Source organism: Schistocerca gregaria, chromosome 3 (genome assembly GCF_023897955.1).
Source record: "Schistocerca gregaria isolate iqSchGreg1 chromosome 3, iqSchGreg1.2, whole genome shotgun sequence".
Classification (NCBI taxonomy): domain Eukaryota; kingdom Metazoa; phylum Arthropoda; class Insecta; order Orthoptera; family Acrididae; genus Schistocerca; species Schistocerca gregaria.
Window position 1 is genome coordinate 415,323,571 of NC_064922.1, and position 21,232 is coordinate 415,344,802.

A 21,232-nucleotide genomic window follows, 5' to 3' on the forward strand; every position below is an offset into this window, starting at 1 on the left:
CTCGTCTTGACAGGCGCCATTCGTTTTGGAGTGTTATCCTAGGCACCATGACTGCAAATTCCTATGTCCGCCTGAGAGTCGTGCTCCGGAATGCGTTGGTGCTGTTTATAGGTTTCCACCCTCTGTTGGACGCCAGAGGGTATAGTTTAGTTGGCAAGGTTGCTGTTGTTTGTCTTCTTCTCGTCTTGACTGGCGTCTTTCGTGTTGGGGGGTTATCCTAGGCACCATGACTGCAAATTCCTATGTCCGCCTGAGAGCCCTGCTCCGGAACGCATTGGTGCTGTTTACAGGTTTCCACCCTCTGTTGGACGCCAGAGGGTCCGTTTAGTTGGCAAGGTTGCTGTTGTTTGTCTTCTTCGCGTCTTGGTGCCGCCATTCGTTTTGGGGTGTTATCCTAGGCACCATGACTGCAAATTCCTATGGCCGCCTGAGAGCCGTTCTCCGGAATGCGTTGGTGCCGTTTATAGGATTCCACCCTCTGTTGGACGCCAGAGGGTATCGTTTAGTTGGCAAGGTTGCTGTTGTTTGTCTTCTTCTCGCCTTGACTGGCGCCATTCGTTTTGGGGGGTTATCCTAGGCACCATGACTGCAAATTCCTATGTCCGCCTGAGAGCCCTGCTCCGGAACGCATTGGTGCTGTTTACAGGTTTCCACCCTCTGTTGGACGCCAGAGGGTCCGTTTAGTTGGCAAGGTTGCTGTTGTTTGTCTTCTTCGCGTCTTGGTGCCGCCATTCGTTTTGGGGTGTTATCCTAGGCACCATGACTGCAAATTCCTATGGCCGCCTGAGAGCCGTTCTCCGGAATGCGTTGGTGCTGTTTATAGGATTCCACCCTCTGTTGGACGCCAGAGGGTATCGTTTAGTTGGCAAGGTTGCTGTTGTTTGTCTTCTTCTCGTCTTGACTGGCGCCATTCGTTTTGGGGGGTTATCCCAGGCACCATAACTGCAAATTCCTATGTCCGCCTGAGAGCCGTGATCTGGAATGCATTGGTGCTGTTTATAGGTTTCCACCCTCTGTTGGACGCCAGAGGGTATTGTTTAGTTGGCAAGGATGCTGTTGTTTGTCTTCTTCTCGCCTTGACTGGCGCCATTCGTTTTGGTGGGTTATCCTAGGCACCATGACTGCAAATTCCTATGTCCGCCTGAGAGCCGTGCTCCGAAATGCGTTGGTGCTGTTTATAGGATTGCACCCTCTGTTGGACGCCAGAGGGTATCGTTTAGTTGGCAAGGTTGCTGTTGTTTGTCTTCTTCTCGTCTTGACTGGCGCCTTTCGTTTCGCAAGTGTTGTCTGTCCGCAGGTGGCAGCACCGGCGGTTATCTATATGTAGTAACTCTTGCCCTAACTTTGGGACGACGTCGTTGTTTTTCCGGGTCGTGTGAGTGTGGCAGTTCGGTTGGGGGCTGGGGAGGAGCCAGGTCCGCACTGTGCGGGAACACGCTGGGACCGATGGCGGCGCACGTGGACTTCCTGATCGAAGGCCTGTGATCACGAGGCGCTCGACTTCGTCGTAAACAGGATCCTGCAAGCTTAAGTTGAGTGAATTTGCATTCAGGTAGAGGCACTTCCACCATTGTGAGATCATGCGATTCTCCAGTGACTTGGGTTCGTATTGCTGCTCGTAGTGTTGACGAGGCGAAGAGCAGCGAGTGCAGTGCTTGGGGAAGGCGCATCTGATTAACTTTCCTGGACTTCTAATTACTATTTATTGCGTTCAGTTTGTCACTGTTTGTTAAGTTCAGCCAGCGGTATTTTTCCTGCCTCATGGCCGCTAACACCCCAGACGCCTGCTCTGGGGTTAGTGTATGTAAAAGCAGTGTACAGTTCCAACTTTGTCGTATTTTTACTTCTTTGCATTCGGTTTATTGGACGTCAGGTAGCCACAGCAAGATTATCGTTAGTTATTCGCTAGACTGCCACTAGTCTGAGTTACCATCTTGTGAAGTGAATGCAACTCTTGGCTGCCTATCTCATCGCCCGAGAAAGTGTTTTTTGCTGGACCTACTCAAAGGTCGACTCCTGGTGCACTGTCTGTGGCTGCCCTTGTGTTTTATTATTGTATTTGCTGTTTTATTGTATGTTTCTAGATATTTTTTGTATAATTACCATTCTTGACGTTACAGCAAGTTTAAATGATTGTGTTACCAAGTTTATCATCATTTTGTCTCACCTGTTTGGTGATCAGTTGCTTCTCCATTTAAATTAACCTTTGCCATTACATTGCTGTTTTACAGTATATTTGTTAATTTTTTTGTAATTGCCGTTTTTGGCCTCAAAGGCCTTCAGCCATGACTGTAGTTTCTTGCCTTAAAATTCTAGTTGGGATCACAGTTGGCTTGTTTTTGAAACATTATTTGCTGTGTCGGTATTTTATGCTCCTTTGATAAATTTTAACACACTGATAGCAGTATTATTTACACAGTTGTTCATTCCTTCATTAATAAAGTTTGATATCTCTATTTATTGCTAAGTCTGGAATTACCATTTTAAAATAAATATGTGTAATTGCAAAAGGGAACCAATAGTCACTGATTACAGCCCCGTCCACAATCGTAACCGAATCCTGCCTTCCTTGACTGCCAGGTTTCGGTCTGGTAATTTGATGTGTTGTGCAGCCATTCATGAACAGCATTCCAGGGAGTGTTTTCCAACAGGATAACTCTCGACCACATACCGCTGTTGTAACTCAACATGCTCTACAGAGTGTCCACATGTTGCCTAGCTCTGCTCGACCACCACTTTTATCTCCAATCGAGCACATAGGAATATCCTCGGACGACAACTCCAGCGTCATCCACAAACAGCATTATCCGTTCCTGTATTAACCGACTAAGTGCATTCAAGATTCGGGCTGTTACACCGGTTATTAATGTAAAAGTATTTCACATTTGCACTGACTTACCTCGCACCTACATTAATCTGCAATTTTGCAATTTTGAACACTTAAGTATATTACCTAGTCAAATGTATTCCCGAAGTTTCATTACTCTACGTTAATTACATTTTGATGTTGCTATATTTTCCATCAGTGTAGATTAATAAATGAAAATGTGAGATTTGAGGCGCTGTCCTGACCGTAACCCCTCCATCGTCCGTCATAGCAGCCAATCGGATTATTCGACTGCTAAGCTGGCGCAACTTCTCACAGAATCGTTACCTGCTGTACCGCCTGTTGTCTGCACTTCACTCCACTTCTTACGTCATACATCAGCTAATGCATTCTTTCTCAACTATGAAGTCAACCTTGGAACTGAACATTATAGCTCCCAGAGTGAGAAATGTTACAGCATGTTCTATTTCTGTTAAAGCTACTACTCTTCATAGACAGACATTCCGCCGTCTGAAAGTCATGCTAAACTCCTCTGAGCTGTGAACTACGTTGATGAATCACAGCCCTATGTTTTTATGCTCTTTGGTCTCGAGATTACCTTTGAAATAACTTTCCACACACCGTTAACAATGCTTGATTAATAACAAGAGGTAATAACAGAGGGCCGTGTATTGATGTCACTGTTTTTTGCTTGTTGGATCTGTTGATCCAGATAATTCTCATTTTTCGAGGTGATTAGGCGAATTATAAGAGATCGAGCGTTTGTTCGTATACCAGAAAATAGCTGAGACCATGACACTTAGCCAAAATATGGATTTTATTAAAAACTGAGAAGAAAGTGAGACATATTATTCAATTTGTATATTTGTAAGTAGGATGTTTAGGTTTTTTTATTGGTAACGCCAACGCCACGTAGCGCTCTGTAAGAAAATCACTGGCTGTGCTGTGTGCAGTCTGTGGCTGGTTTGCATTGTTGTCTGCCATTGTACTGTTGGGCAGCGGCAGCTGGATGTTAACAGCGCGTAGTGTTGCGCAGTTGGAGGTGAGCCACCAGCGGTGGTGGACGTGGGGAGAGAGATGGCGGAGTTTTGAAATTTGTAAGACTGGATGTCATGAACTGCTATATATATTATGACTATTAAGGTAAATACATTGTTTGTTCTGTATTAAAATCTTTCATTTGCTAACTATGCCTATCAGTAGTTAGGTCCTTCAGTAGTTTGAATCTTTTATTTAGCTGGCAGTAGTGGCGCTCGCTGTATTGCAGTAGGTTGAGTAACGAAGATTTTTGTGAGGTAAGTGATTTGTGAAACATATAGGTTAATGTTAGTCAGGGCCATTCTTTTGTACGGATTTTTAAAAGTAAGATTGCGTTGCGCTAAAAAATATTGTGTGTCAGTTTAAGCACAGTTATGTATAATTGTTCAAAGGGGACGTTTCATATGTCGACCCTTAGCCGAGGATACCTCAATGGAATCTTCCGATTTTTTCTTGTAGTTTGTGTAGTTAGCATAACCTTTGTTTATTGCTAGCGCGCAATTGTAGAGAGAATTTCCTCTGTAGTTGTAGTTTTTCATTGTTGTACAGTAAAACAGTTGTGGCATGCATGTAGGTTTGCACCAAGCATTTCGCAGCTGCGCTTGCAATTAACTAGATATTATTTTCAGTACTATGTTAATGTGTTCTCTTATTTTTGTTCTTCAAATTGTGTTTTTCTGTGTTGTCGTGTGAAATATTGTGACAATAATGGCGTGTGAAAAACGTAATACAAGGCTCCAAAGTAAACTGAGAAATGACAGTGAAGACGTAAGCAGTGTGTTAGCGTCATCATGTAATGAATTCACTAACGCTCAAAGTAGTAATTTGGTAATAGTGCATAGGGAAATGGAGCGGGCTGCAAATAATGGTGTAGGCAGTGAAACAATTAGTGAACAGGGAAGCATTATCGATCGATCGGTCGGCAACAGCTCGCCTCAGGATTCCGAAATGACAGGACACAATCTTGCAAATACTGTAGATTCAGATTTTGCGTCCTCGCCGTTTTCTCAAATAAATCAAGACACATTTTCTGATTTTCAAAATGCGAATATTTCCGGTTCAAATGCACTGCCGAAAAGCACTGAGCAACATGTTTCAGACACCAGTGCACTGTTATTACAGTTAATGCAACAAATGGGACAAAGGCTAAAAAAGTTAGACACAACGCTTGAACAAAATCAGAAACAAATGGGACAAAATCTTCAAAAGTTAGACACAATGGAACAAAATCTTCAAAAGTTGGACACAATGGAACAACACCAGAGACAAACACAGCAACAGTTAGACACAATGGAACAAAAGCTTCAAAAGTTAGACACCACACTTGAACAAACACGTGACGACTTAACTACTGAGTTACATAACATTGAATCGAAATGCCAAAAAATCTGTAATGAGGTAAAAACACAAATTTGTGAGCATTTTCAACCTATTTTTTCGCGGCATGAAAATGCATTAAAGAATCATGAAGCCGCCATAAAAGAACTGCAAACTATTGTTCGTGAAAATCACGACACATTGCAAGCTAAAATGGACTCAGTTGCATTCACCGATTCGGTTACGCAACTTGCAAGAACTCAGGAAAACTTAAAGGACACAGTAGATTCGATTTCAACACAAATGGACACTCTGAAACTTGGTTCAGAAAAACACACTGAGGAAATGTGTTCACTATCGGAGAAAGTAGCCAAACTTTCAGATCAGTTCACTAACTTATCTACATCTACATGACTACTCTGCAATTCACATTTAAGTGCTTGGCAGAGGGTTCATCGAACCACAATCATACTATCTCTCTACTATTCCACTCCCGAACAGCGAGCGGGAAAAACGAACACCTAAACCTTTCTGTTCGAGCTCTGATTTCTCTTATTTTAGTTTGATGATCATTCCTACCTATGTAGGTTGGGCTCAACAAAATATTTTCGCATTCGGAAGAGAAAGTTGGTGACTGAAATTTCGTAAAAAGCTCTCGCCGCCACGAAAAACGTCTATGCTGTAATGACTTCCATCCCAACTAGTGTATCATATCTGCCACACTCTCTCCTCTATAACGCGATAATACAAAACGAGCTGCCCTTCTTTGCACCCTCTCGATGTCCTCCGTCAATCCCACCTGGTAAGGATCCCACACCGCGCAGCAATATTCTAACAGAGGACGAACGAGTGTAGTGTAAGCTGTCTCTTTAGTGGACTTGTTGCATCTTCTAAGTGTCCTGCCAATGAAACGCAACCTTTGGCTCGCCTTCCCGACAATATTATCTATGTGGTCCTTCCAACTGAAGTTGTTCGTAATTTTAACACCCAGGTACTTAGTTGAATTGACAGCCTTGAGAATTGTACTATTTATCGAGTAATCGAATTCCAACGGATTTCTTTTGGAACTCATGTGGATCACCTCACACTTCTCGTTATTTAGCGTCAACTGCCACCTGACACACCATACAGCAATCTTTTCTAAATCGCTTTGCAGCTGATACTGGTCTTCGGATGACCTTACTAGACGGTAAATTACAGCATCATCTGCGAACAACCTAAGAGAACTGCTCAGATTGTCACCCAGGTCATTTATATAGATCAGGAACAGTAGAGGTCCCAGGACGCTTCCCTGGGGAACACCTGATATCACTTCAGTTTTACTCGATGATTTGCCGTCTATTACTACGAACTGCGACCTTCCTGACAGGAAATCACGAATCCAGTCGCACAACTGAGACGATACCCCATAGCTCCACAGCTTGATTAGAAGTCGCTTGTGAGGAACGGTGTCAAAAGCTTTCCGGAAATCTAGAAATACGGAATCAACTTGAGATCCCCTGTCGATAGCGGCCATTACTTCGTGCGAATAAAGAGCTAGCTGCGTTGCACAAGAGCGATGTTTTCTGAAGCCATGCTGATTACGTGTAGATGATGATCTGAATGATACAGAAGAGTGCGAACAAATTAGGAAATTCAAACAAAATCAGAATCAAATTAATACACAACACCAAAGAGAAATCCGGGAAGTGCAAGATCAGCTGACACAGGTAATACAAGAATTACGTATTTCAGAGGACACTCGCGCTCCAACACGGGAAGAGGGACATAGAAATACGGAAAAGTTACAAAATAATAACACAGGGCATTTCGGAAATTGTGAAAGAAATTGGCAAGGTGCACCAAATTTTGAGATGGAACCGCCGACACGACGTAACAATGAACGATATGCTACCCGCCGACACGATGATTTTGACTATAGGCTGTTCATTACTGCACGTAAATTCAAAACATTTAAGAATTCTGGCAATGACATTCATCCACAAGCGTGGCTTCATCAATTTTATCATGCCTTCCTCTCAGCATATTGGTCTCAAGCTACACAAGACCGAGTAAAACATAGAATCATAATGATGAAACATTTCGAACAATCTGAATTTTCCAGTCTTGTCAAATATTTTGAAGACATGTTACATAAGAATCAGTATCTTTCAAACCCATACAGTCCCTCAGAACTCATCCGCATTTGCTTAATCAAATTACCTGAACATTTACGACAGATTATTTTAGCAGGACGATGCAAAGACGACATTGAAGCTTTTCGGGGACTGTTACAAGAACTGGAAATTGACACTGACAATCGCGGAACGCGTAAACAGGAGCACAACAATTACAGGTCACACCCGTCACAATTCCGCGATGACAGAAATAATACACGACAAGGCTATTCGTACAACGTAAATCGTGACCAAAATAGACACCACCCGTATGACAACCGTTGGCAGAGTAGTAATTATTACAGGGAAAGATCACCTCTCCGCAGTAGTGACTATCACAGAGACAATCAGAGAAACAGACAATATGGGATCCAAAATAATTATTATCAAGGGAGACAGAATAACTTAAGACGCAACGGTCTAGCGCAGTTACGATTCAGAGAGAAATTCTCCACCACGTGACCGACAAGAAAGAAACTATGGAATCTACCGACATGACGACACGCGATATGATCGTAACGACAGACCTGAATTTCATCAGAACTGGCGGGATTCAAACAGAGCAGGGCCCTCTCGACAAGGTGAATTTGTAGAAGTTAGGTCTCCAAATCCCATTAACGACTCGCGCCAACAAAGACACAATAGGCAATGACTCATACCGCTGGCAGCCACAAAACGTGCGCATGAAACTGTCGACGCAGCTGCCGTAGCTAGTAATTACGTAAAAATGGAAGACATTAGGGACGTCTTACTCCAGGAACACGACGTAAAACGTAACAACATTGCATATCCTGTGATTCACATTACTGTAAATGACGTAAAATTTACGGCAGTACTTGACTCAGGCAGTCCCATTTCAGTAATTAGTGAAACAGCTTTTAGCAAATGCAGCAAATCGAAAGATTGCCCCACACTTCCGTTACGCAAGATTAAATTACAAGGTGCAGTCATTGGAAAAAGTGTAGATGTACGCCAACAAACCAACTTAGAATTCTTTTGTCAAAGCCACAGCTTCTCTATGAACTTTCTTATTGTTCCATTATTGTCGGCGGAAATTATACTGGGAGTAGACTTTTTGAATGAAAACAAAGCAGTCTTAAACTTTCACGATGCTGAAATAAGTTTAGAGAAAGAAGGTAAGTCAATAGCTTTGAAATTTGAAGATTGGCTCTCAAACCATGACGAGGAAATTAATCGGCTTTACCTTCTGTTAGACAACAGTTCGGAATTTTATACGGAACTAGACACTAACAATCACTATGCAAGTACTGACAGGGATGATATCGACGGCATATTTGAAACTATTGAGTTAATTCAGAATAAAATTCAAAAAATTGATAATTGTAATGACACTGATAGGCAGGACCTTTTTGAGATTTTACAAGCACCTTCCACAGTCTTTACTCACAAAACAGGAACAATCAAGGGATTTCAATACCAATTTCGTGTTCGTGAGCATACTAAATTTTGTGTTTGACCATACGTAATTCCAGCACATTATAGGGACCGTGTTAGAACAGAGATACAATCTATGCTTGACGAGGGCATTATTGAGCCTGCATTAAGCTCATACAACAATCCATTACATGTTGTTGAGAAGAAAAATGGGTCGATCAGGCTTGTCTTAGATTCGAGATAAATCAATACTATCATTATTCCTGAAACAGACAGGCCGCAAACGTTGGAAGAACTTCTTCAAAATTTTAATGGTGTAAAAGTGTTGTCTTCCATTGATCTCAAATCCAGCTTTTATCAGATCGAACTTCATCCAGAATGTAGAAAATACACAGATTTCCTTTGTTTCGGCGTTTGTTATCAGTTTCGGAAACTTCCTTTTGGCTTGAACATTTCTTCGGCAGCATTCATTCGCGGGCTAAATTCCATATTACCTGAGTTCTTAAAACGTCACATCACCTTATATGTGGACGGTATTCTAATAGCAGAAGCCTCATGGGAACAACATAATCGCATCCTCAACAGCGTGTTACGTATTTTTGCAGAATCTGGAATGACAGTTAACTTGGAAAAGTCTGAATTCGGTAGGACAAAGGCGAAGTTTTTGGGGCATATTATTTCTTCTGAAGGCATTCAGCCAGATCCTGAAAAGTTAGAAGCAATCAGAGGCATTCCATTTCCATCCACAAAAAAAGAAGTCCGCAGTTTTCTAGGTCTCGTAAACTTTTACCGTCGTTTTCTGAATATGCAAATTCTAGTTACACCAAAACTTTGTTCTCTCACTGGAAAAAATACTATTTGTAACTGGGACGAACAAGCACAGTTGGAATTCAGTTCTTTGAAAGAATCGCTACTTAACGCACCAATACTAGCTCATCCAGATCTGTCACAAGATTTCTGCCTTAGCACGGATTCTTCTAAAGTCGGACTTGGTGCCCATTTATTTCAAGAAGCCATAGAAAATGACACTACCGTTCAGAAAACCGTTGCTTTTGCTAGCCGAGTGCTAACAAAATCTGAAAAAATTATTCCGTTACTGAATTAGAAGCTTTAGCTATCGTTTCGGCATTTAACAAATTCCATTCTTTCTTTATGGTAAGCACGTAAAAGTATACAGTGATCATCGTGCACTACAATTTCTTATGTCTTCAAAATTAAATCATGACAGGTTAAAACGTTGGGCATTGTTTCTGCAAGAATTCCACTTCACAATAGTCTACATTCCCGGCAAGGAGAACATTGTTGCGGACGCACTGTCCTGTGCACCGACAGGGCGTGAGAAAAGTAACACAGAAAGCAACGTCGAGAAAAATTTCAGTATTATTTACATCCAGAAAGTCGCCTTTGAAAACTTCATCACCACATCTTTAAAGGACATTGCTCATGAACAAGATAAAGATCCGATTTGGAAGGACATCAAAAGTAAATGGCATGAAAAGACACACACACAGATTCGGCATTATTATCTGGTTAGAAACAACATACTGTTCAAATGTTGCACTGTTGATGACAAGCTATGGGTACTTTTCATTCTTGACGATTTCCTTAATAAGCTCATTTGGTACATTCATTTCAGCTATGCACATTTTGGTCCACGAAAATGTTATCATATTCTTCGAACGACTTGTTATTTTAACAATATGGAAAAGAGAATTCGAAGAGTCTTGTCTATTTGTAAACTTTGTCAAAAGGCGAAACCATCTACTGTCTCGCATCGTGCTCCAGTGTTTCCTATCATTCCTTCTAAATTAAAAGAATTTGCTGCTGTTGATCTCTTGGGACCGCTTGTCAGAACGTCTAATGGATTTTCGTACGTTCTAGTCGCTGTTGAACTTACTTCAAAATTTTTCTTTCACTCCGTTACGTAAAGCCACTGGACGGTCTGTATCCAACGCCTTTGTTAAAAATTTCTTACGTGAAATTGGACACGTTAGTAGTCATTTCAGATAACGGACCGCAATTCAGATCTGCTGTTTGGTCACTCATGCTTCGTAACCATAAAATCAAATCTGTTTTTATTTCATTGTACTCACCACATTGTAACCCGTCTGAACGGATTATGAAAGAAATCAATAAGCTTTGCAGACTTTATTGTCACAGAAAGCATCAGCATTGGGACAGATATTTACACTTATTTCAAACGTGCTGAATGAAATGCCTCATGACTCCACTGCTTTACCACCTGTTCTTGTACTGAAGAATAAAGAACCACCGAACAGAATCAGAGAGCTTGTATCTTTTCCGAATACACGTAAACTTCGACACAAAGACATAATTGATTTGGCTATTAAAAATATAAATTCTGTTGCAGACAAAAGGAGAAAATTACACGGTAAAGCAAATGCAAAGAAATTATATATTGGTCAGAATGTTCTCATTAAAGCTCATTCATTGTCACATAAGAAGAAACACTTGAGTCACAAATTCTTTCTAGTTTACAATGGACCTTACAGAATCCGACGTATACCACATGATAATTGCGTTGAAGTTGAAACTCTGCGTACTAGGAAGAGTAAAGGTTTACACCACATTTCACATGTAAAACCGTTTATTGAAAGATAATCTGCTTTTTAACTTTGTCTTTGCCGTAAAGCTGCTCTCTTCACGTTACTAGTATACTTTGTCAGACTTAGAATCTGTTAACATGCAACAATGTTTTGAAGTTAACTATCCAGTCCAGAACTTAGAGAACTTATTTAGACAGTATTTACGAGTGCATTGTTATAGTGAACAGACGTCACAGTGTTATTGTGTGTGTACATTCTTGCTTGTTAGTTGCACGATTATGTAACGACTATAAGGCTTACATACTGCCAATGAGATTTTAATGCAACATTTCGGCTTACTTGAAAATACATTCTTTATTTGAAGTACATTTGGTGAGATTAAAGATGACTTAGCATTTGGTTTCTCTGATAGCTACACGATTATATCACGACGTTACTCATATGTGACACGATTTACATTGTTGCTTTTGCGGTGTATCTGTTTTATATCTGCACAGTTTTTCTGTATTATTTTGGAAAGTAAAACATGTTTTAGTAGTAACTTTGTGGTATAGCTACAATGAGACAGCCTTTATCGTAGCACAACAATACGCTACAGTACAGTACTTACTTCATCACCGCAATAAGCGTAGTAACTACGATACCTATATGCAAAGCATTTCACTTTTGCTTATCATGAGGTAAGTACATTGACTTATGCAGAACTTAGCTTTCGGAGGACGATAAGTACGACACTTCCACGGAGATTATCTTACAACAAGACACACAATTTAGCGATACAGTACACGTATTTGAGTGATTAATTTTGTACTTAAAACATTTATTTTTAAAGATATTTGAAGTACAATGATACAAAGGTTTCCCGTGATACATTTCATTCCATTGCTGTAATCTGCAACACCTGAGGATATAATTGCATTAATCCTCAGGGGGGTACACGCTTACTTTGTGTACCATGTGTTTGGCAAGCACAAGGAGCCCTAGCTAATATGGTATTTGCTTATACAACTTTACACATCGGTACCATATTTATCTAACACATAAATTACACAGCTATCTGATCATTTAACTGAGAGACAAACATTTTTTTTTACTACATCAGTGACACATGTTACGTAATTACACTGTTGGATAACTTCACACTTACGAAATTGTATTTTGTCTGTACTTTGTGAACTGTTCATATTTTTTCGGATCCATTGTGATACTATGAGAGCTTTGAATGACATATTTGGTATGGGATCATGATTTTTAAAGTACGTTTGAGGTAGATGACACTTTTGACATGAGCAGAGAATTTTTTTTAGGTTTTGAAATTATTGGATAAAGCTACAACGATTTTGAGAATTTGACTGAGGTGTCATGATGTTATTATTACGATGGCTATGTGTATTATGCTGTTGCGGTATGTTTATGATCAATAAGCTGATGCTGTATGAGTTATTTGATTATGCTACGTATCTGTTATGATGAAATATTGAAGAAATGTCGACGAATAAGGTAAGGAATAATGAGTAGTGGTTAGGGACTCTGGTTTGTGAAAAAGGATGCTGGAAACCGAGAATCATACTTTAAGAGTTATGAAATGTGTGTATATGCGTGAATGTATCACTATGTTGGTGAAAATTTTTTGGACACTATTATATTTAAGGGATTTTGTTTCCACAGATTTGTAACGCAAATTCTTAACCTGTGAAAATATTTTTACATGAGACTGTCACTGTAGCGGAAACTGCTGTCGTAAATATTTCGGTAAGAAAGGTAGGTGACCGTGACGTAATGCGTTGCGAGCGGCCAGGTGTGCCAGCCGCCTTGAGATAAAGTCATTAGTGTGTGCCTTTCAGAGGCACAGGCGGAGAAAAAAGGAGGCCATTAACCTCGCTATTGACATTCCTTTGTAGAAAGCATCGCAAATACGACACGCCCAAACTTGAAAACATATGATTACACTGTGAAGCTCTTAATTTATGATATTTACTGAAATTAAATGATGAGAAACATTTTATATCTATTGTTTTTCTAGCTGAGAGATTGCTCATTTTGTTTAATATTCAGTTTCTATCTGCACTACAGCATTGGTTAAAATAAAATTTAATAGATGTACTAATATCACTATTTTCTGTCTACAGACCCAGTAAAGAATCATTTTATGATGTACTTCTTGGAAAAGAGAGCACAAATAGACATTTCCCTTCACAGGAATTGCAAAAATAATTTTTTTACGATTTGGTAACTTATCTGCTAGCGTATGTTCTCGTGATGCATCACTCTAGTGTTAAGATGTGACATAGGTATTAAACATTTTTACTGTAATATTTTTTCTGCTTCAGCTTTGTCATGTTTAGATATAAATTATTACATTTATTGCTGCTCGCTATGCTTACTTGCATTTTTTTGTCATTGCTGTTTGTATTAATTGTTTTGTGCCGCTGCATTGCCTTGTCCCTTAGTTAAGCATCTGAGCTCAGTAGATTTAAGTTAGCTTAAGATGGGGTAGGCTATAAAAGAGAACGAGTTGTGATGAATTGGAAGAAATGCATTGAGAAGCTATATGAAAATGATTTGGCCAAAAAAGTAGTGTACAGCGGAGGAAAACTATTTTTGAAAGAGGATGTGAACAAAATACATAAAGCATGCTTGGATAGGATATTTTGGTGGAAACAAATGTTGAGATAAGACGAAAGATCTACAGAATGACGTTTTGGGTTGGACTGCAGTACCAAATGTTACACTGAAAAAAAAAAACCCTGTCCTTTCCTTGTGTTATCCCGCTATGTGTTTGTGTACCCTTGTGTATTTATGTTCTTCTGGTCTTTATATGTTTATCTGATAAGACTTATGTTGCAGAATTTTTCTAATACTCAGTTACATGAACTATGATGAGGAATACTGTTATCCTCAAATATAATTTGCATTAATAATATGTTATTTACTTTGTAAAGATATTTAGACATTATTTATCTGTTCTGTTTTGTTGCTCATATGTGAAGTTGATGTTTCAAAAGGTATTCTGATCTTTATGTATGTACTTATGTCATAATTTTTGTAAGACAGATGTGCATGTTTATTTCGATTCTTTTGTAAAGCCTGTATTACTGTAAATGTTATCTTTACTATTATGTTCTTCAATGATATGTTTTGTACCTTTGTTATTGTATACTTATGTTATAAAATTGTAATTGACACCAGTTCATCAAATTAAGTAACTTGTAAATTACATTTCAATGCACACATTTCTGTTGGTCATAGTATATGGACAAAATATGAGAATTAGGGACTATTAGTGCTTGAACGTGTCTTGATAATTCAGCAAGGGACTGGTTAACAGCATGGCTGGTTCTAAGGACATACCAAACAGTATGTGAGTGCATAAGTGGTGGTTTATGGACTTGCTATATTCTCCGCAAGACTCTTTGATGGTGATTGTGCACCTGCCCAGTTGCAACAGATGCCTGCTGGCCGTCTCTACAAGGACTGCAGTGGGTCTGCACCTCTGGTGGCCCACCAATACCGTAATCTCTACCAGGACTACAATGGGTCTACTCTGTGTTGACCTACCTACCAATATCCTTCAAAACTTCGACTGACTCTGCTGTGGGTTTGCTCTGTTGTGGCCGATTACCTGTCTGCATGTCAAGAGTCAGCACTGTCTTTCCGTTGGAAGGACAACACTACTTCTTCAAGACTGCATGGAAATCCACTACTTCCACGTGCATTTTCTTTTATACTCAGACTTTGAGAAAAACACAGCAATTTTACTTTGATGAATGATCAGGACTGTCTTTATGGACAGTGAGAAAATTTTAGTTTTGACCAACATTGTATCGATAAGTGTGTGCATTTCATTTCTTTGTTATTGTAATTATGAAAAAAATTTTCAAATCATTATTGGCCACTGCCCAAAACAATTTGTAAAATTTGTTGTGGGGAGCATGGGGGCTATGTAAGTAGGCTGTTTAGATTTTTTTATTGGTAACGCCAACGCCACGTAGCGCTCTGTAAGAAAATCACTGGCTGTGTTGTGTGCAGTCTGTGGCTGGTTTGCATTGTTGTCTGCCATTATAGTGTTGGGCAGCGGCAGCTGGATGTTAACAGCGTGTAGTGTTGCGCAGTTGGAGGTGAGCCGCCAGCAGTGGTGAACGTGGGGAGAGAGATGGCGGAGTTTTGAAATTTGTAAGACTGGATGTCATGAACTGCTATATATATTATGACTATTAAGGTAAATACATTGTTTGTTCTGTATTAAAATCTTTCATTTGCTAACTATGCCTATCAGTAGTTAGTGCCTTCAGTAGTTTGAATCTTTTATTTAGCTGGCAGTAGTGGCGCTCGCTGTATTGCAGTAGGTTGAGTAACGAAGATTTTTGTGAGGTAAGTGATTTGTGAAACGTATAGGTTAATGTTAGTCAGGACCATTCTTTTGTAGGGATTTTTAAAAGTCAGATTGCGTTGCGCTAAAAAATATTGTGTGTCAGTTTAAGCACAGTTATGTATAATTGTTCAAAGGGGACGTTTCATATTGAGCAAGCGAACTGAGGAGAAACTTGGGAAAGGTGCTAAAGTGCAGAGAGGAAACTGGTTATGAGGGGCAGTCAAATGAAATGAAATGATCGTGTGGCTGTGTTCCCAGGGGCGGGGAAAATCCCCAACCCGGCCGCGAATCGAATTCGGCCTGCATGATAGGCAAACACGTTACCAGTCAGCTACACTGGCGGACGTAGTGAAATGAAAACGAGACAGATGGAAAAAAGGAGACTGTTTATCATTCCAAATGTAATCACCTTAACTGTTACTACAAGTATACCGGCCGTGGTGGCAGAGCGGTTCTAGACGCTTCAGTCTGGTACCGCACGACCGCTACGGTCGCAGGTTCGGATCCTGCCTCGGGCATGGATGTGTGTGATGTCTTTAGGTTAGTTAGGTTTAAGTAGTTCTGTGTTCTAGGGGACTGATGCCCTCAGCTGTCCCATAGTGCTCAGAGCCATTTGAACCACTACAAGTATCCAGTGTGAAACAAAAAATGGAAATGAGCGTATGGCATTGTGGGCTGCTAGCCCCCCATTCGGGGGCGTTCGGCCGCCGAGGGCAAGTGCTTATTTCATTCGACGCCACATTGGGCGACTGGCGTGCTGGAGATGGGGATAAAATGATGATAAGAACAACACAACACCCAGTGCCTGAGTGGAGAAAATCTCCCGCCCCAGTCGGGAATCGAACCAGGGCCCCTGGGCGTGGTAGGCGGTAACGTTACCGCTACGCCACGGAGGCGGTCAGAATGAAACAAGACGTTCATGGAAGAATATTTGCATTTATTTACTCCAATGTGAGACAAGACAGTCAATAACATCATGGAAGAATGTTTGCGGCTGCCCATGGAACCACCATTGCACCAGGGCGTGCACCTCTTCATCTGAAACAAATCGACGGCCATGGATGATTTTCTTCAGGGCTGCAAAAATACGGAAAATCGTCTGGGGAGAGACAGGCAGTATATATAGGATGTATAAAGGCTTCCCAGTGAAACTCCTGAGGAGCACTCGAAACAACATCGGCAACATGTAGGCGGTCATTATCCTGCAACGAAATGGTCTAGTCCTTCAAAAGACCTGGGGGTTGGATATGACGCCGCGCTAATTTTCGCTAAGTGTTCACATATCGCTGTGGATCAATTGTGGCGCCGTGTCCCAGAATGTTATTGAGCAAGTGGTCCTTGCAGTAAACAAAATAAAGGTCATCATGACTCTACTGGAGGTGGCGTGCCTGTTGTCGGGACGATACTGCAGAAGTTTCAAAAATGGTTCAAATGGCTCTGAGCACTACGGGACTAAACTTCTGAGGTCATCAGTCCCCTAGAACTTAGAACTGCTTAAACATCACATCACACACATTCATGTCTGAGGCAGGATTCGAACCTGCGTCCGTAGCGGTCGCGCTGTTCCGGACTAAAGCGCCTAGAACCGCTCGGACACAGCGGCGGGCCCAGAAGTTCCGCTGCGAAGTCCTTATACGTCCCCCATCTTGTCACGTTCTTCTCCACGCAAGTTTCATATTTTTGGAGCCCTGATGAAAGACATTCGTGTCTGTCGATTTTCCTCGGGACGAAGAGATGCACGCTTGGGGACAATCGATTTCCGTAGGCAACCACAAAACGTTATTCCATGAAGACAATGACAAATTTGTCTCGCAATGGGATAGACGTATTAACAGTCATGCCGACTGCTTTTGAAATAATAAACAGTTTGCTTACTTTTTTCCGATGTCTCGTTTTCATTTGGCCGCTCCTAATAAGTCTGTCGAGTACGTCAAAATACGTAAATTAACTTAACCAAATGGACATTGTCTTGCAAACAGATGACAAGAAGAAAATCAACAAAGGTAAAACAACAGTAGTAGAGTGTAGTCGAATATAAAAACAGACGATATTGATGAAAATACGTTGGGAAACGAGACTAAAAGAAGTGTACCATGGGCAAAATAAAACTGCCCCAGAAAATGTTTATAAGACTGAGGCAGAGTTGAGACTTGTCGGTGAACTGGAGAACAACGCAACACAGGAAATACTGGAAATCGTGATTTCAACCCACCGGTCGATTGCTACCACTTTTCTGCACAGGTACTCCTAATTCCCTGTCCAGACTGCTTCACTGTGTCATTATGTTTGAGTGATAGGAGCAGATGTGCGTAGTGACCAGCTGAATGCAACACACAATGGTGCTCACGGAAAAATACTGCCTGTTCATTGTCGAGTATTACGACAAGCACAGTTTGTCGGAACGTTTTGGCAAAACTTTAAGACTGAAGGTGTTGTCAAAACCACCTGCACAGTCTCCAATGCAAAACTTAGTGGAAAAATGGCGTGAAACGGCTCTGTGAAAACCATAACTATCCGAACAGAGTTGGAATGCCAGAAAACATTGCTGGAGTGAAAGAAAGCTTGGAACAGAGTCCGACGAAATCTCTTCGCGGTTTATCTGTGCAAGACGGTAATTAAGAGGTCTCTAGGACCTGCATCTGTATCCTCACAGATTTATTGTTGTGCATGAAGGTCCAGACGAACTTTCACATGTGACATCTGCCGGTGATTTTTGAGTGAAGTGGAATCTGGACATTTGGATTCTCAGTTTTTCATTTCTTCAGATGAGGTCTGGGACAGCCTGTCAGGTTATGTGGACTCATAGAACATGTGTCACTGTGCGTCAAAATCCTCGTCAGTACTTTGAACAGCCGTTGCATAATCTCGAGACTGGTATTTAGTGAAAAATGTCTGGCGTCGGAATCGCAACGCGATTCTTACTGCAAAGATTTTCAGGTCAGTTTTACTTTTTCCACACTGTATCTGGGCAGCAAAATAATTTACGATAGCAAAAGTAAAGAGGATATAAAAAGGAGACTGGCAATAGCAAGAAGAGTTTTGATGGAAAATTAATTTTATGAGAGCGGATAAAAAACTTTAAATGTTAGGAAGTCTATTCTGGATGTAGCCTACATAGAAAAAAAAAACAAGGTCCTAAAGCGTTCAGACAAGAAGAAAAAAAAATTAAATGTGGTGTTAGCTTAAAATGCTCAAGACATCGTTCGATAGGGTAACAAATGTAGAGGTACTGGATGGAATCGGGGTGAAAATAAATTTACACCACATCTTGACTAAAAGGAAGGGTAGGTTTATACGACACATCCTGAGGCGTAGTTAATTTGGTTATGGATGTAAGTGCGGGAGAGAGTAAAAATTGTAGAGGAAGCCCAATGTTTTCCAACAACAAACATGTTCAAGTGGACGTATGTCAGAGTAGTTATGCAGAATTCAACAGACTAGCTGAGGTTACACTAACGTGTATCAAATCAATCTTCGGACTGAAGAACAAAACAAAACAAATTTTGCCGGTCGAGAGAAGTTTCACTGCCTGATTCTGAGAGCCGCTCGGGTCTTGGTTGTGTGATTATTTCCAACATCCCTTGGCTGGTTGTAGTAGAGAGGCAGTGATTAAATCCATCATCAGAGCGCCTCACTACCCGCGGATCATCCGGCGTTTCCCTCTGTGTCTTCGGTTCCTCATACGTCTAATAACACACAATGTTCGCCTCAAAGAACCCAAATCATCAAGTTATCACCACTGACAATTACACATATTTGACGCATAATACGATAAAGATGAATGAAGGAGACAGTCATCTCCTCGAGTGTTGTTCCACTGGATCAGAATCAGGATTCCACGTTTCCACCCGGCGATTCTGAGGTAATGGAGAGATGACGATGTGTTTATGCCGCTCAGTGCAAAGTAGAGCGTATAGTTAATTGCTTTCTGCCGAAAAGGTCGTCTCAATTGTTTCTGGGACAGTTGAAAAGAATCCTTCGCGACTGCCTGAAATGAAGACCAAAGACATTACTGCAATACTGATTTTTTCTGGTCGACGCGAATGTTTTTGTCGACTTGAAGACAGAGGTCCCTGTACTTATCTGTTTACTTCGGTAGAAATACAACTTGAAAACTATTTAGTTTATGTGAAGTTGCATTAATACTAGCCCCCCTCAGGAGATTTTCAAAACCACTACTCTCGTGGATATACATATTCTTTGGTCGTTGTGTATCCAGGCTAGCAGGTCCACAGCTTCAAATTTTTGTTTAGAGGTTTTTAACTTTATAAATAACAACGCCACTTATTAGATGCACTCAACTAGCTCACTGCATCACCGTCGAAACATTCAAGCCAGTAGGAAAACAGGATTATGTTCTCGGCCGATTTGGCATTTCAGTGAGGTATTGCAGTATGTTGTAGCACAGATTCAAGTACAAAAGCTAGTGCTGGTTGCCTACACGCGTGGGAAAGGCAATCTTATCAATGATGTCATCATTCTTATCAGTTACAAACCAGGCCTCTCCTATCTCATTCTGTCCACCTCTTTTCCCCTCCCCCTGCACCTCTTATCTCTAACCAGTCACAGCGAACCATTAAAAAAGGAAGTGCCAATTAAAGATTCAAGATGGCAGAAATTGCCCAATCGTGTTAACGGGAAATTAAAAACCCTATCATCTTCCCCTCGCCCTGTCACTAGCCACCATTATGCAACTCACTATCCCCACAAAAGCACGTCGATGTACCGCAGCAAACGACCAGCGTAGTGTGAATAACAATTTGTCTCAATCCATCCCCCTTCCCCGTTTCTCGCTTCCTAGGCCAGTCGCGTACGTGTGTCTTGTCACTCTTGTTCTGCCCTTTAACACTAAGGTTCATCTAATGACTGCAATTTTGTTTTCACAAACTACAGCAGAATATTTTGACTAATGAAACTTTTTTATGCAATATACTACCAGCTACCATCTGTATTTACAATTTTGTGGCTATTCGTCAAGCTTTAAGGATTTTGCCCCAGTATTCGAAAAAATACTCAACTTTTCACGATCATCATTGAAAGGCAGATGTAAAATCCGAGACTTTAAATGAGTAATAATTAGGACTACAGTGAAATAGTTCACAAATCCAATCTTGATACATGCCAGTTACACTGCGGAAGCATATTGCTACCACGTACCAACAGCACTGTAAAAACAAACTACACTGATATCCTACGGTTAAAGAAAACACAGTTGCCAGCCCACTAGGATTTAAAACAGAAACAAAAAATTCTGAGAAGCCCCTTCATTCGTGTAATCACATTTCCTAGGCGACTCACACCACTGCAGTGCCCGCAGCGCGCTCCAGTAGCAGCTCGTTCTGCTCACGCCGCTTCTGTAGTGACACCGGTCACTGCACGCAAAGCCCGAGGCGAAATGCTCCCCGCCAGCCAGGTAACATGAGGACATCACTGCGCGCCACGACCTGTCCACCATTCGCAGTGTGTGTTATGTTTGTGGGTGTTTATCCATATAAGCCAGCCTTCATTGCGTGTGCTTATCCATATAAGCCAGCCTTCAGTGTAATTTAAAAGTGATCTC